Raw genomic sequence first — 11,697 nt, 5'->3', positions numbered from 1 at the left:
GTAGATTGACGACTTAATTGATTGCGTGATCCGTGTGTCCGGTAGCTTTGCCGAGCAAACATTTTGATGTACAAGGGTCAGAACACTTGCGTCTTAATTTCGCGATCAACACGAGTGACTTGTGCGCGGAGAAGTTTTTTTAATTTCATTTTTCATGCTTTCTGAAATTACAATCAGCATTTTTACTCTTTTACATACGTAGGTATGTCGACAATTTTTACGTACACGTGGTAGATTCTTGGAAAATTGGATTTTAATGTAATAACTTTTATTCCCTTGAAGTACTAGAGCTGTAGGTCTCTTCATCCCTTCTAGATCCATTTTTTCCAACCGTGTCTTATTCTGACAATAGCGGAGAGCAGGGTTTCAGGTTTACTTAGAAACAATTCTCTCTAATCATGCAATATCAAGAGATACGTATCTGATTCGAGAGAACGAAATTTCTTGAGTGTTCTCGATAGAGAAGCAACTCGGTATGCGATAGATATAATTTTTTGTACAAACACGAAGCAGATTGCAGGCATACCATTATTAACTCGTAATGGAGGGATAATGACCGTGGCGCCAAGGAGGACCCGTTCCCGATTTTTCGGCCTGCATAGGCTGCCGGCGATTATCACGGCGATTTTCCTATCGCCCATCGATTCTCGGTCGATCGTATACCCGTGAAATTGGGCAACGGCAGGTGAAAGTCCCGGCCCGTAGGCCAAGAGTTTTTATTTCCGTCGAAATTCATAAATCCCGATTTACCGTAACTAATTTACGACGGATTTATATTGTTCGGAGGCCGCACAACCGACGACGCTAATTAATTTTGGCGTGAAAATGCGCCCGAGAGCTTTTAATCCCTTTTCTTTTTCGACGTAATGGGAATATTTTCGCGCGCCGAAATTTTGTCGGGCGCGTCAAAAAATATTTACATTATAATTATTCGGTCTATTTCGCGTGCGTATCCGCGCGATTAATAAATAATTCTGTTTTCCTCGCCGCGTGCATTTTTAATGGACAACACACAAACACGTTAACGCGTGACGGAAGAGCGAGAGAGCGACGTTCGCGGAGATTCTGCAATCGCCCCATGTCGATAAAGTTAATAATAATAAAATGCAATTTAAAAAATGGCCTGGAACGCGATGCGCGGAGAAGTGGAAAGCGGGGAAAATGGAAATAACGTACAGCACGTTTCAGTAACTTCGCATCGCGAACTGTAAATGAAGCTTCAATAATGCCTTTGTTTCTGTCGGTTCTCTTTCCGTAAACTACGCGAAATTCAATGTTAACGAGCGATTATCCGCGCGCCTCGCGTTTTCCCCCATTGGCTTTCGTATTCGAGTCGCGGTTCCGACATGTTCAGTTTCCCCGTTTCCGTTTCGGCGAGTTTCGTCGGGAAGGCGAAATGAAAAAAAGAGAGGGGAGGGGGAGAGGGTTGAAGAAGAAAGCTCGAGCGTTTTTCTAACCGCCGCGCCCGTTGAACGCGCGCGTAGTGGCTCGGCTCCGCTAATGAGTGGAAAACGCCGTTAATATTGACGCGAAAATCCACTTGTCGGGTAGTGCCGATTGTTTCGTTAATGAAGCCGGTCGTTAGAGCGCGGCCGCGATCTATCTCGCCGGTAATTACCGTATCAGCCGCGAGAGTGGCGTTTCTCCTCCCCTTTTTTCGCTTTATCGTTTAAAAGCGGAGGCCACTCGCTCTCGTCAGTCACGGTAGGCTCGCCCCGAACGCGATCGCAATCGCGGCATGTGACCGTCGCTGGAAAAACGTCGGAAAAAAACCACCCCTGACGGCTCGTGTTACCGCACTCGAACCGATAAAGAAATTATTATTGCCGCCATCGAGCGCGGTCCTTCTTCCCTGAGATTAATGCCTTTCCGGAGAAAAGTTCTTGTCGCCTCCTCCTATTTTTCGCGAAAGCCATTCTCAGTCGTGTCTCTGGAAGTCTTGTAATTATTCCGCACGGATAACACTCCCTCCCCCCCGGGGACAGCAAGAACTTTAATTATTTAACAAATATTTCTCCCTCGCCCTCTTTTAAATTAGTTACTTAGGCGGTCTCTTTCTAATGGCGCCTCTACACATAGAAGTGTTAGTGACAGCAGTCTTCCGTTTTATAGACAAATATTAATTACGTTTGGTTACATCTGATGCTGATGATTTAGAACGAGTGTACTGAAACCGCGGCAGTATCGTGTTTGGAAGACTGGCAAGAATTTCCGACGTTCTCGCCATTGTAATCCGAGTTTCGTTCCCGCTGTTTTTGCCCTCCCGCCAATCGCAACGTTAATGAATCATAATAAAGTCGGCGGCGTACAGGCACAATTACGGCTAACAACTCGCGTGCGTTTCGCGCATTTCGTTCTGCATTCTCTTCGCGTTTGATGCGCTCGCGTTGCACGTGTGCGCGTACGTGCGTGTGCGTGTGCGCGCGCGCGCGCGCGTGCGGCCGGATTTCGGTTTCAATTATTAGTCGGAGCCGCGCGGGCTGATTATCTACCTGCTCACGCAGGTGCATTACGCGGAGAGGTAAGCTACTCCCGGTGTGGCCCGAAAATTATGTGCTCGCCGAGCTTGTAGCTTCGTATGCGGATTCACCTGCTCGATAATGACTCTATCGAGGCGGATGGAGGATTCCCGGAGCTGAAGGCTCGAGAGACTTGCCGATTCGATATCTCGGCGCACCTGTCCGTTCTCTGCTCGTTAAGAAGCGCGTTTCTTAGATTTAGGGAATTTGCTAAATTAGAAAATTACGCGCCGCCGGAAGGCGTCCTAATTCGAGTGTTGCGGGCAACAAGTCGCTTTTTATAAGAGTCTGGTACGCCGAATAGAGATGGGCTCCGAATAGAAATCCATAAATTAGGGAGAAGACGCCGCCCTTTGTTGGTATGCTTTAGAAAATCCTAATTAACTTGTGGCTTTTAGGATTAAATTTGAATGCGTGCAAAATGAATGTATATTAGTAGGGCCAGCTTGCACCGACGTCACGTCACGTAATTAACTTTAGCTTAACTCACTCTTTGCTTCTTTCTGTTTCCTTTAGGAAGCGACGAAGAGCGAGTTAAGCTGAGGTTAAAGTTGCGCGACGTTGGTGCAACCGGGCCTAAGGCGCATTAAACGATTGGCTAATGTAGTTGAGTTGTATCTTCTCGAAAAAAAGTTACAACACAATTCTACGTTACCACTTTACTAGACAATTTTGTTGCATTCTCTCTCTCTCTCTCATATTTCTCTATTTAGTTTACTGTTATATTAGCGACGACAAAGTCTTTATTTCGCAACTTGGTCGTGCTCGCGCATTGTTTCTTGAGCGGCTTTTCGCCGCTTGGAAAGACGTACGTCGCTTTATTCGGACACGCCTAAAGATTGGCGCGAGAAAACTTGTCGGCGGTCGCCTCCTCATTAAAGGTGCGGCGCGAGCGGCATGAAATTCAATTGAGCAAGCGCCGCCGCTGCCGGAATTTCCCGAGTGATTACCTTAAAGAAGTCAGGAGCCACTCGAGCTATCATTCCGCGAGAGTGTGGCGGACCGAGGCGGAGTGACAGCAGCAGTCCGCACGAAGGAAGATGCGCCCCGATGGGGGCGGCGGTGTCGGTGGGGTGGTGAAGGAGAGAAAGCTCCGGAGGAAATTGAAAAATCCGGGTAAAAAGGACGCGGGCGGGCGTGCGGACTGCGGAGTATTTAATTTAACTTTTTCCTCGTTTTAGCCGCATTTCCAATTTTCCCTCGTCCCGCAGCGCGCCGTAGGTTAAGCCGCGGCCGAGGCGTCGCGACGCCGACGTTCCGCAGGAAGAGAGAAAGAGGGGAAAGTCGTCGGCCGCGCGAGCGGGAGAACGATACCCGGGGTATCTCTAGCGAGTTAGTTATTTTCGCGAGCGAGCGTGCGGGGTGGGAAAAAAAATTGGAGTAGGTTATACAAAGGGGGATAAATTCCTCGGTCGAGCGAGCGCCGAGCTGAAGTTACTTTAATCTTAAGCGGCTAATGTGCGCCGTGAATAACTTCATTGACTCGTATATTTCGGATATCCGCTATCTCCAATTTCGACCGAAAATTGGATCTACCATTTTCTCCCCTCAATTCGAAACGGAGTGAGTTCCGTGGTGCGCGTCTGGAAAGAGAGAGTGAACGGCCAAATCTATAAATTAAAAAGCACGAAATTAATGCAGCACGGAGGGAAAACGAGGGAATTTTCTTTCGTTTTGTGAAATTGTTTTATTTCCCCGAACGCAATTGAAGACGGTGTGTGTAAAGTATGGCTGAAGCTTCCCATAATTCTTCCAAGATTCTTCCTGCGCGAAGCCACTTGAAATTCGTGATCGCGATGTTGTACTCGCGGTGCAGCTGCAACCGGCAAAAACTTTCCCGCGTCGAGACTCAATACGGCCGAACTTTGCCCATAAATTCCGTATTAATCTACCGTAAACTATAGGTAGAAGTATTACGCGCTATGATGGCCTCTCGTTTAAGCGAAACCTCTCTGTCGCGTCATGCATGGGAGGACATCGATATAATTGTGTCCACTCTGCAACTCGGTCGACTAACGATATTGCTGCCATATCCCGTGTGCAAATTTATCCGTTATGTATAGTTGCAAATTGATTCTCGAGTAATCTCTACTCTTATCCGATCTCGGTCATACATTAAATCTTACTGTTGCATTGTATATCTATATACGTTTGTACAATAATATCCTCAGTTGTCGTTTAAACGACAGTTTACTTAAAATTTTTGAAATTTAGGAGAACCAAAATAACATCTTTTTTACACAAACATTCTAGATGTTCAGTCGTCCTATTCGTACACTGAGAAAACTGTCCGATTAAATATAATCGGATAATCCTATTACATAATAACAAACGGATATATCACATCAAATTGTATATTTGATGAAAAATATGATCGGTTTTCCAATCATATTTTATCGGTAACTGCATCTCGTTGGATAAATTTTCTCGGGTGTATCCATAATTTAATCGGAAAACGTAATCGGAAAAACTGGCCATCGGAAACACTATTTAATTGGTTTGTCCTATGGAAATTTTTCTCAGTGTATACCTCGTTTCTAGATCGCAAATGTTTTATTATTTTAATTATTAAATCTGTGTCCGCGCGTATTTGTCCGAAAGTGCACCAGCTTTCGCTGCAAGTGCTTCGCGCGAGTTTCGCTAGATGTTTTAACAGAAACACCCTCGAGTAGGAGCACCCTTGGTTTGAAAAACGCGACTCGCCTTTTGCAGGGGTTACGTACATCGAGCGTTTGTTCGTACACGACATGTTCATTCCGCGCGTAACAATTTGTGCGTTGAATACCGAGAGCGCCGTCTCGTCGGAGATGATGCAAATGAGGCAGCTGTAAGTGAGTACCGCGTATTACAGGGAGCAGACGTGCCTCGCGAGAACGAGAAACGTGTGTGTAACATGGGGGCGGCGGCACTGGGTGGAAAATGCCGCGAAACCGGATACGACAGACGGAGGCAGAGCGCCGTGAAATGGAAGCCCGAGCTCAGACACATCATCAATATATGGCGCGAGCTGTCAGTCCGGGGTCCTTAGACTATGAACAGCACTCTCCCTTCGGAACCGATCCCTCAGGGACCGTCGATATTCCGGATAAAATCCCCTGCCGACGTCGCGCGCGTTTTCGGCTCGCTTAATGCATCACTTTGTCAATGAGCGAATCTGTGCCAGTGATGTCACTGTGATTTTCGATCCCTCGATCGATGGATAAGCCTGCGTCGCGCGGAAAGCAAAATGGTCTATGATGGATCATCTCACAGAGGAGCGGAAGCTTTAGCGAATGCAATATTTTGCCGCGTGCAATCGTATTACCGGACAACTAAATTAGAATAGTTAACGGAGGCAAGAGCCATGAATATTTCTCAGACTGCTTTTGTTAGAAAAATTTCCCAGTCGACAGTAAATACGATACATAGGTACCTAACACTGAGAAAAATGTCCGATTAAATATAATCGGCTAATCCAATTACATAATAGCAAACGGATAGATCCAATTAAATTGTACATCCAATGAAAACTATGACCGGTTTGTCAACCAAATTTCATCGGTAACTGCATTTCATCAGATAAATTTCGTCGGATGTTGTCCATAATTCAATCGGAGACCGTAATCGGAAAGATTAACCATCGGAAACACTATTTAATCGGTTTATCCGATGGGAAAGTTTTCTCCAGTGTAGGAAATTACGTTGTTCGATAAGGATTATATTTGATGTTGACGAACTGAGAGTCGCGAAATCGCATTTAACAAACACAAACGCGCTTCGCGAATATGGGCCAACGAGGTTTGCGGTAGAGGCGCACCTCCCACGAGAGATGAAGACACGTGTGAGAAAAATGACGCAATTATCGCATCTTGGCGAGTTCAAAGACAAGCCGAGAAAGAGACCCTCGGGAACGAAAGGTGTTACGAAGATGATGAACGGGGTTGTGGGGAACAAGTCGCGTATGACAACCCGTATGGAGCGCTCGTGGGTACTTGCGTTTGCGGTTTAAGATAGCGAGAGGCAAGATCAAAAGCCTCTATTACGGCGAGAACGCGAACGAGGAAGAGGAGATTATGGTAAAACGCATGCGTTGCGTTTCCTCCGGCTTTTTTTTCGGAAATTGCTCGTTCGCGCCGGCATCGAGGATAAACGAAATTTTCCGTAAATAAACCGACGACGAGTTGAGCGTCTACGCGCGACAACCACGATATGCCGCGGGATCGGTTTAGCAGCGAAAATGCAGATTACGTGCATATAGGAATCTCTGCAACTTTTCTGCGTAGCATAAAAAAAAATGCAAAACTGTGAAAATATAAATTCGCAGTTATAAGAATGAATATTTACATTTGGAAGAAAATAAAAATATAAACTGTTGTACTATCGAATGGGATCAATTAAAATTCAGAGGTAAACTCGATTTAAATTCTTACTTTTGAGATTTATTTTGCATTTGCTTTGAATAAAAGTTTGCGCGTTTTTTTCCCCTGTGCACACGCTGCTCTTTTTCGCTGTCCTTTCGTTCTCTCGAAGACTCGTTATCCTCGCCTTTCTTCTCACGTCAGTCTCCTTCGCGGGCCGGACAAGATCTTTTCTCTCTCTCTTTTCTGACGCTCAGCCGCAATATTTACGAATCTCGCTCGATTTAATCACGATTTACGAACGCTGATCTACGGCCGCGCAAATCGTTGAATCACCGGACGACAACGACGACGATGACGATGCCGAGGTACCGCTTTTCATCGCTCACCTTTTTTGCCGGAATCCCGAAACAGGCGGGCGCCTTTCGTCAAAGCCTTTTTGTTTCGACCGCCGTGGAGTCGATCGCCGGCCCCCGCTCTCTCAAAATCACGATCTCCTCCGTGTAATCGAGGGAGATCATTAATCATTGGCGCATCAGGTGTCTATCGGTGATTGACGCGCTAGTAAAACGGCGTCCATGTAAAATAATTAATTCGCTGTTACGGTTGAAATTTTTGCTATAGCCGAGCGGCGCTGAAATATATCCTGCTGTTAAGAGGCTCGGCTCTTTTCTGATATCTTGCATGTAAGAGAAATTAAGAGGTAGATTGATAATTTATTCGTACACAAAGTTTTATTTGAAAAATTATGATAGAAAGAAGTTCAATTTGATGTCTGTGGTGTAATTTGCGGTTTGTTAAATCCTGCGATGTAACTGTCCCGGCTATCAATTCAAATTATGGCTGATATAAATTGCTTTGCCTTGCGTGACTTTGTTAAACCACAGTCTATTCAGCTCTTTTACTTTTCAATAAATTTAATATCGTAATTGACATGTGTATTTCGAAGTACATTCCGCGCGGTGAAAGGTAACAGCCTCGAGAGGTTTATAAAGTGGATTGCAAAATTGCGACATCGATTTGCCGGGCGGAAGACAATAATCTCCCAGGAAATCGGCGATCGGCGCGATCGGGAACTCTTCGCGCTTCTCCGTCCGTCACGGAAGTTTCTTATTGCAGCTACGCGGGCTACTAGGTATATAAAATATCGAGATTCTCGATGAGAATCTCATCAAGCGTGAGTAGGGGACGGGGGAGCGGTGCGCGCTGTAATTCATAGTCGGCTGGACGAGTAGCTTGTTACAGTGAAAGAAGCAGTCGCGCGCTCGTTTCTCGATAATCTTTACTGGTGAAACAGTCCGCGAAAGGAACTTTGCTCCCTGCCGAATGAATCGTCCTGGAAAGAAGCCCGTGCAAATTAACGGCGAATGATAATCGCGAATGGACAGCTGGTTCTGCTCGGATCTTGTCGAGTAAAAGTAAAAAAAAAAGGAAATCATCCCGAGGGAGGCGGGGCGGCGCTTTCTATTAAGATCCCTTATTAAAATTATTAATGAATCGCAACTGCTCGCGACGATGGTTCATCAATGTGAGAGTAGACATCGCCTCGATCGAGGGGGAATGTTTCGCGATGAAAGAAATAAAGGTGGAAGAGTGATGGGAGGGAGAACGAGGCTCATCCCCTCGAAAATCAAAGCGAGAAGATATCGAGCGAAAATGTAAATACGCGAGAATAACGCGGCCATCGATAAGTAGCACCATCGACAAGAAACATTTAATAAGCTCTTGGAGAGAAGCTTGGTCGAAGGTAATTTATGATGCAAAATTGGACGTAGCTTTCGGCCAGAGGCGCGTTCCGCCATCTAGTCGTCATTCTCTTGATTATACGTAAAAGTAGGGTCATAATAATTATGCATATTTTATAGTCTACGTTCATTTCGGAGCAACAAGGCTAAGGATGACCGCCACTGTTTGTTATGACGTGTAACGCCTCCGGGCGATGTAATCATGATTACCTTCGCATCGAATCTCGTGCAGTGAAGCGAGCGGTATAATAGTGCTCTCGACGTGTATCATTGCTGGAGAACAAGATGTGAAGCAACAATTTCGTGCCTGAGAAATCTAAATGTTCAGACGCGTTCGGCTTCCGCCTAATCTTAACGTGGCCCGTCCCTTAACGAGCCGGTTCTCTTTCGGCTGTCCTATAATCGACCATGAAATTACGGGACCCACGTGAGGACGGCAAAACATATGTCTTTTTTTCCCGAGGAACATATGGGCGGAAAACGAACCTATGTTTGACCCAATCTGAATTTAGTACCTGCTTCGATCCTCTCATCAAACGTACACATACGCGCGTGCAAGATTTTCGAAAACTTAAATTAGACATTGGGAGTGCATAATAGCTACATATGTGCCTTTACTGTTTTAATATATGAATTAAACAGTTTATGACACATATTTCCAGTGTATTCAAATGTAGCATTGTAGAGTTCTCTCCCTGCTTCATCAATTTTGACTTTTCTGTATCGAAATTCTAACAAAATTCTATAATATATAAGTAACAAATAGGAACTTTTGTTGTTAAGAAGGTGGTTGTATAATATAATATTTAAGTCTCAAGTTTTTACATTTGAACGAAAAATTGACGTATGAATTAACATGAGATCGGCCTACCTAATTTTACAGTCGATCTTTTCGAATCGAAGGAATAAGAGGATGTTGTAGATCATCCTCGCGGAGTAGGCTACTAATCGACTCCGCGCGTTCCGTCTTTAAGCGTGCGTGTCGTCGTGCGAGGGAAGAGAAAGAGTAAACGGCGCTGGTCTCTGGTTAATGTATGCATGGTCGCCGCGGGAGATCGGCTTAATGCCTTGGTCAAGTTACTGCCCACTCGCATAAGACACCACGGTTATTCGAGTACCATAACTCTTCCCTCTAACCTGTCCGCCATGTAATTACCGACCTTCGATGGAGTTTCTCTGGGTGGATCCCGAAGAAGAGTAGCTTAAACTACATCCCAATGGCAATGGCCGTGTGAAAAACAAACACGCATCGGAGGTGACGATTATACGCCTTTAAACGGGATGAGAAGATCTAAGTGGATTAATTAGGACGACTTGACATTCCATGATAAACGTACTATCGATGTGGCTCAAGTCGCGTCGTTGCAGCGTTGAAAAGTTCGCAGGCACACGTACGCGTGTCAGTTTTTATAAGAATCTCCCGTAGATTTAGGGATTTATTAGAGAGGATTTTGTGGAACCGAGAATCAGCGCGGTCCAGGATTTTCCAATCTAGGAACCAAGTTTGATAAGTCGGATCTATGGAGGAAGAAATTTGTGGTATCAAGGATAAGCTAAGTGAAGGCGTGGCCGTGTGTCGAACGCAGGATTTATAGATCGAAAGATTATGTTATGAAACTGAATTCGTGGAATTAAAGATCGATATAACCTCCACATCTAAAAAAAAAAAGATTCGCGAAATCTTACTTATGGAAACGATAATTTATCGACCTCTAGAAGATTTATGGGAGCAGCCCCCCCCTTTTCTCTCTCATACTGTCTCTCTTATACTCGAATTAGAATAATATTTTCTAAACTTGATAAATTAGGAGGGACATCTTTTATTTTTCTACTATATAATTCGACTTATTTTCGTGAAATAAATGACATGCAAAATGGATCTACATTTATAAAATTGGCAAATATTGTTACGGCGTAAAGCTATTAATCCAATAGATGTCAACGCGAGAGAAAACGGAGAGCGGAATGCGGAATCATTTACTCTCGCTCAGTTGCGACATAATTTATCGGTCACGGGGGGTGATCTCGCGAGGCAGATGTCAGTTTTGACAGGCGGCGGAGAGCGTCGCGACGCCGTTGACGTCTGCGGTTTATTTCCTCCGCTCTATCGCACTTCCCTCGATTCCTCTTTCGTTCCTCTCTTCCAGACTCCTTTTTTTTCCCTCGGCTTTTGCCGACGCGTCGATCCGGGAATCTCTCCAGCGCTCTCCGCCGCCGCGAGATTTGGAAAATGACGTATCGGGGTCGCCTAAGCCGGCGGATGAGATCGGGATGATAGATGGAGTCTCCTCCGTACGGGTAATTCGATTGCATTATACGTCTAGCTGCGCATTCCGTCTGTATGTGTATACTGTGTGTGGGTGTTGCCACCTGTAGGGTGGCCTTCCCACTGCCATTTGCTTATTCCGCTACACCCCCGCCGGCGCTCGATTTATCATGGGATTTATACCCCTCGCACTCGGCACATACCCGTTTTGCCTTATCAGTCAATTCTCACAATTTAACAAGTAACAAGGAAGAGCGGGCTTTACACGGTTAGCTGTGCACGAGGAAACGTTACGTAACAGTTAATTAATAATTTAGTACAAATTACAAGTCGTATGGTTTGGCCTTACTTTGCGCCGTCATCAGCGGCGCGGTGATGGGTAATTGAAACAATCTCAAGCCCTTTGACGAGCGTAAGGTCTCACAAATTTTACCTTTATCCTCTGTAGAATACATTTTTTTATGTCAATATATTTCACGCGCAAATCATAGATATTTGTGAAATCAATCATGGGCGTGATATCTACTAGTTAGTGTATAATTGTGCCAATGATAACGGCAATAACAAGATATAACAGTAGGGATCAATTACGTACGAATTATAAGTGTAATGAGTTATTGGATTACTGAAATCTAGTTTATCAGGCTTTCGCTATATTAACGATTGATATTTTGATCGTGTGAATACATATATCATAACATACACATATATATATATATATATGCAGGGTGTCCTGAAATTCGCGAATCAAAATACCATAGCAAGAATGTCGTCGAAAAAATAAATTAAAAAGTTATTTGCCATTTTTCGTTCCGAGCAGTAGTTTTTTT

This window comes from Vollenhovia emeryi, unplaced genomic scaffold (genome assembly GCF_000949405.1).
Source record: "Vollenhovia emeryi isolate VEMERY1.0 unplaced genomic scaffold, V.emery_V1.0 DF939133.1, whole genome shotgun sequence".
Classification (NCBI taxonomy): domain Eukaryota; kingdom Metazoa; phylum Arthropoda; class Insecta; order Hymenoptera; family Formicidae; genus Vollenhovia; species Vollenhovia emeryi.
Note: the sequence above shows the minus strand (reverse complement) of the source record.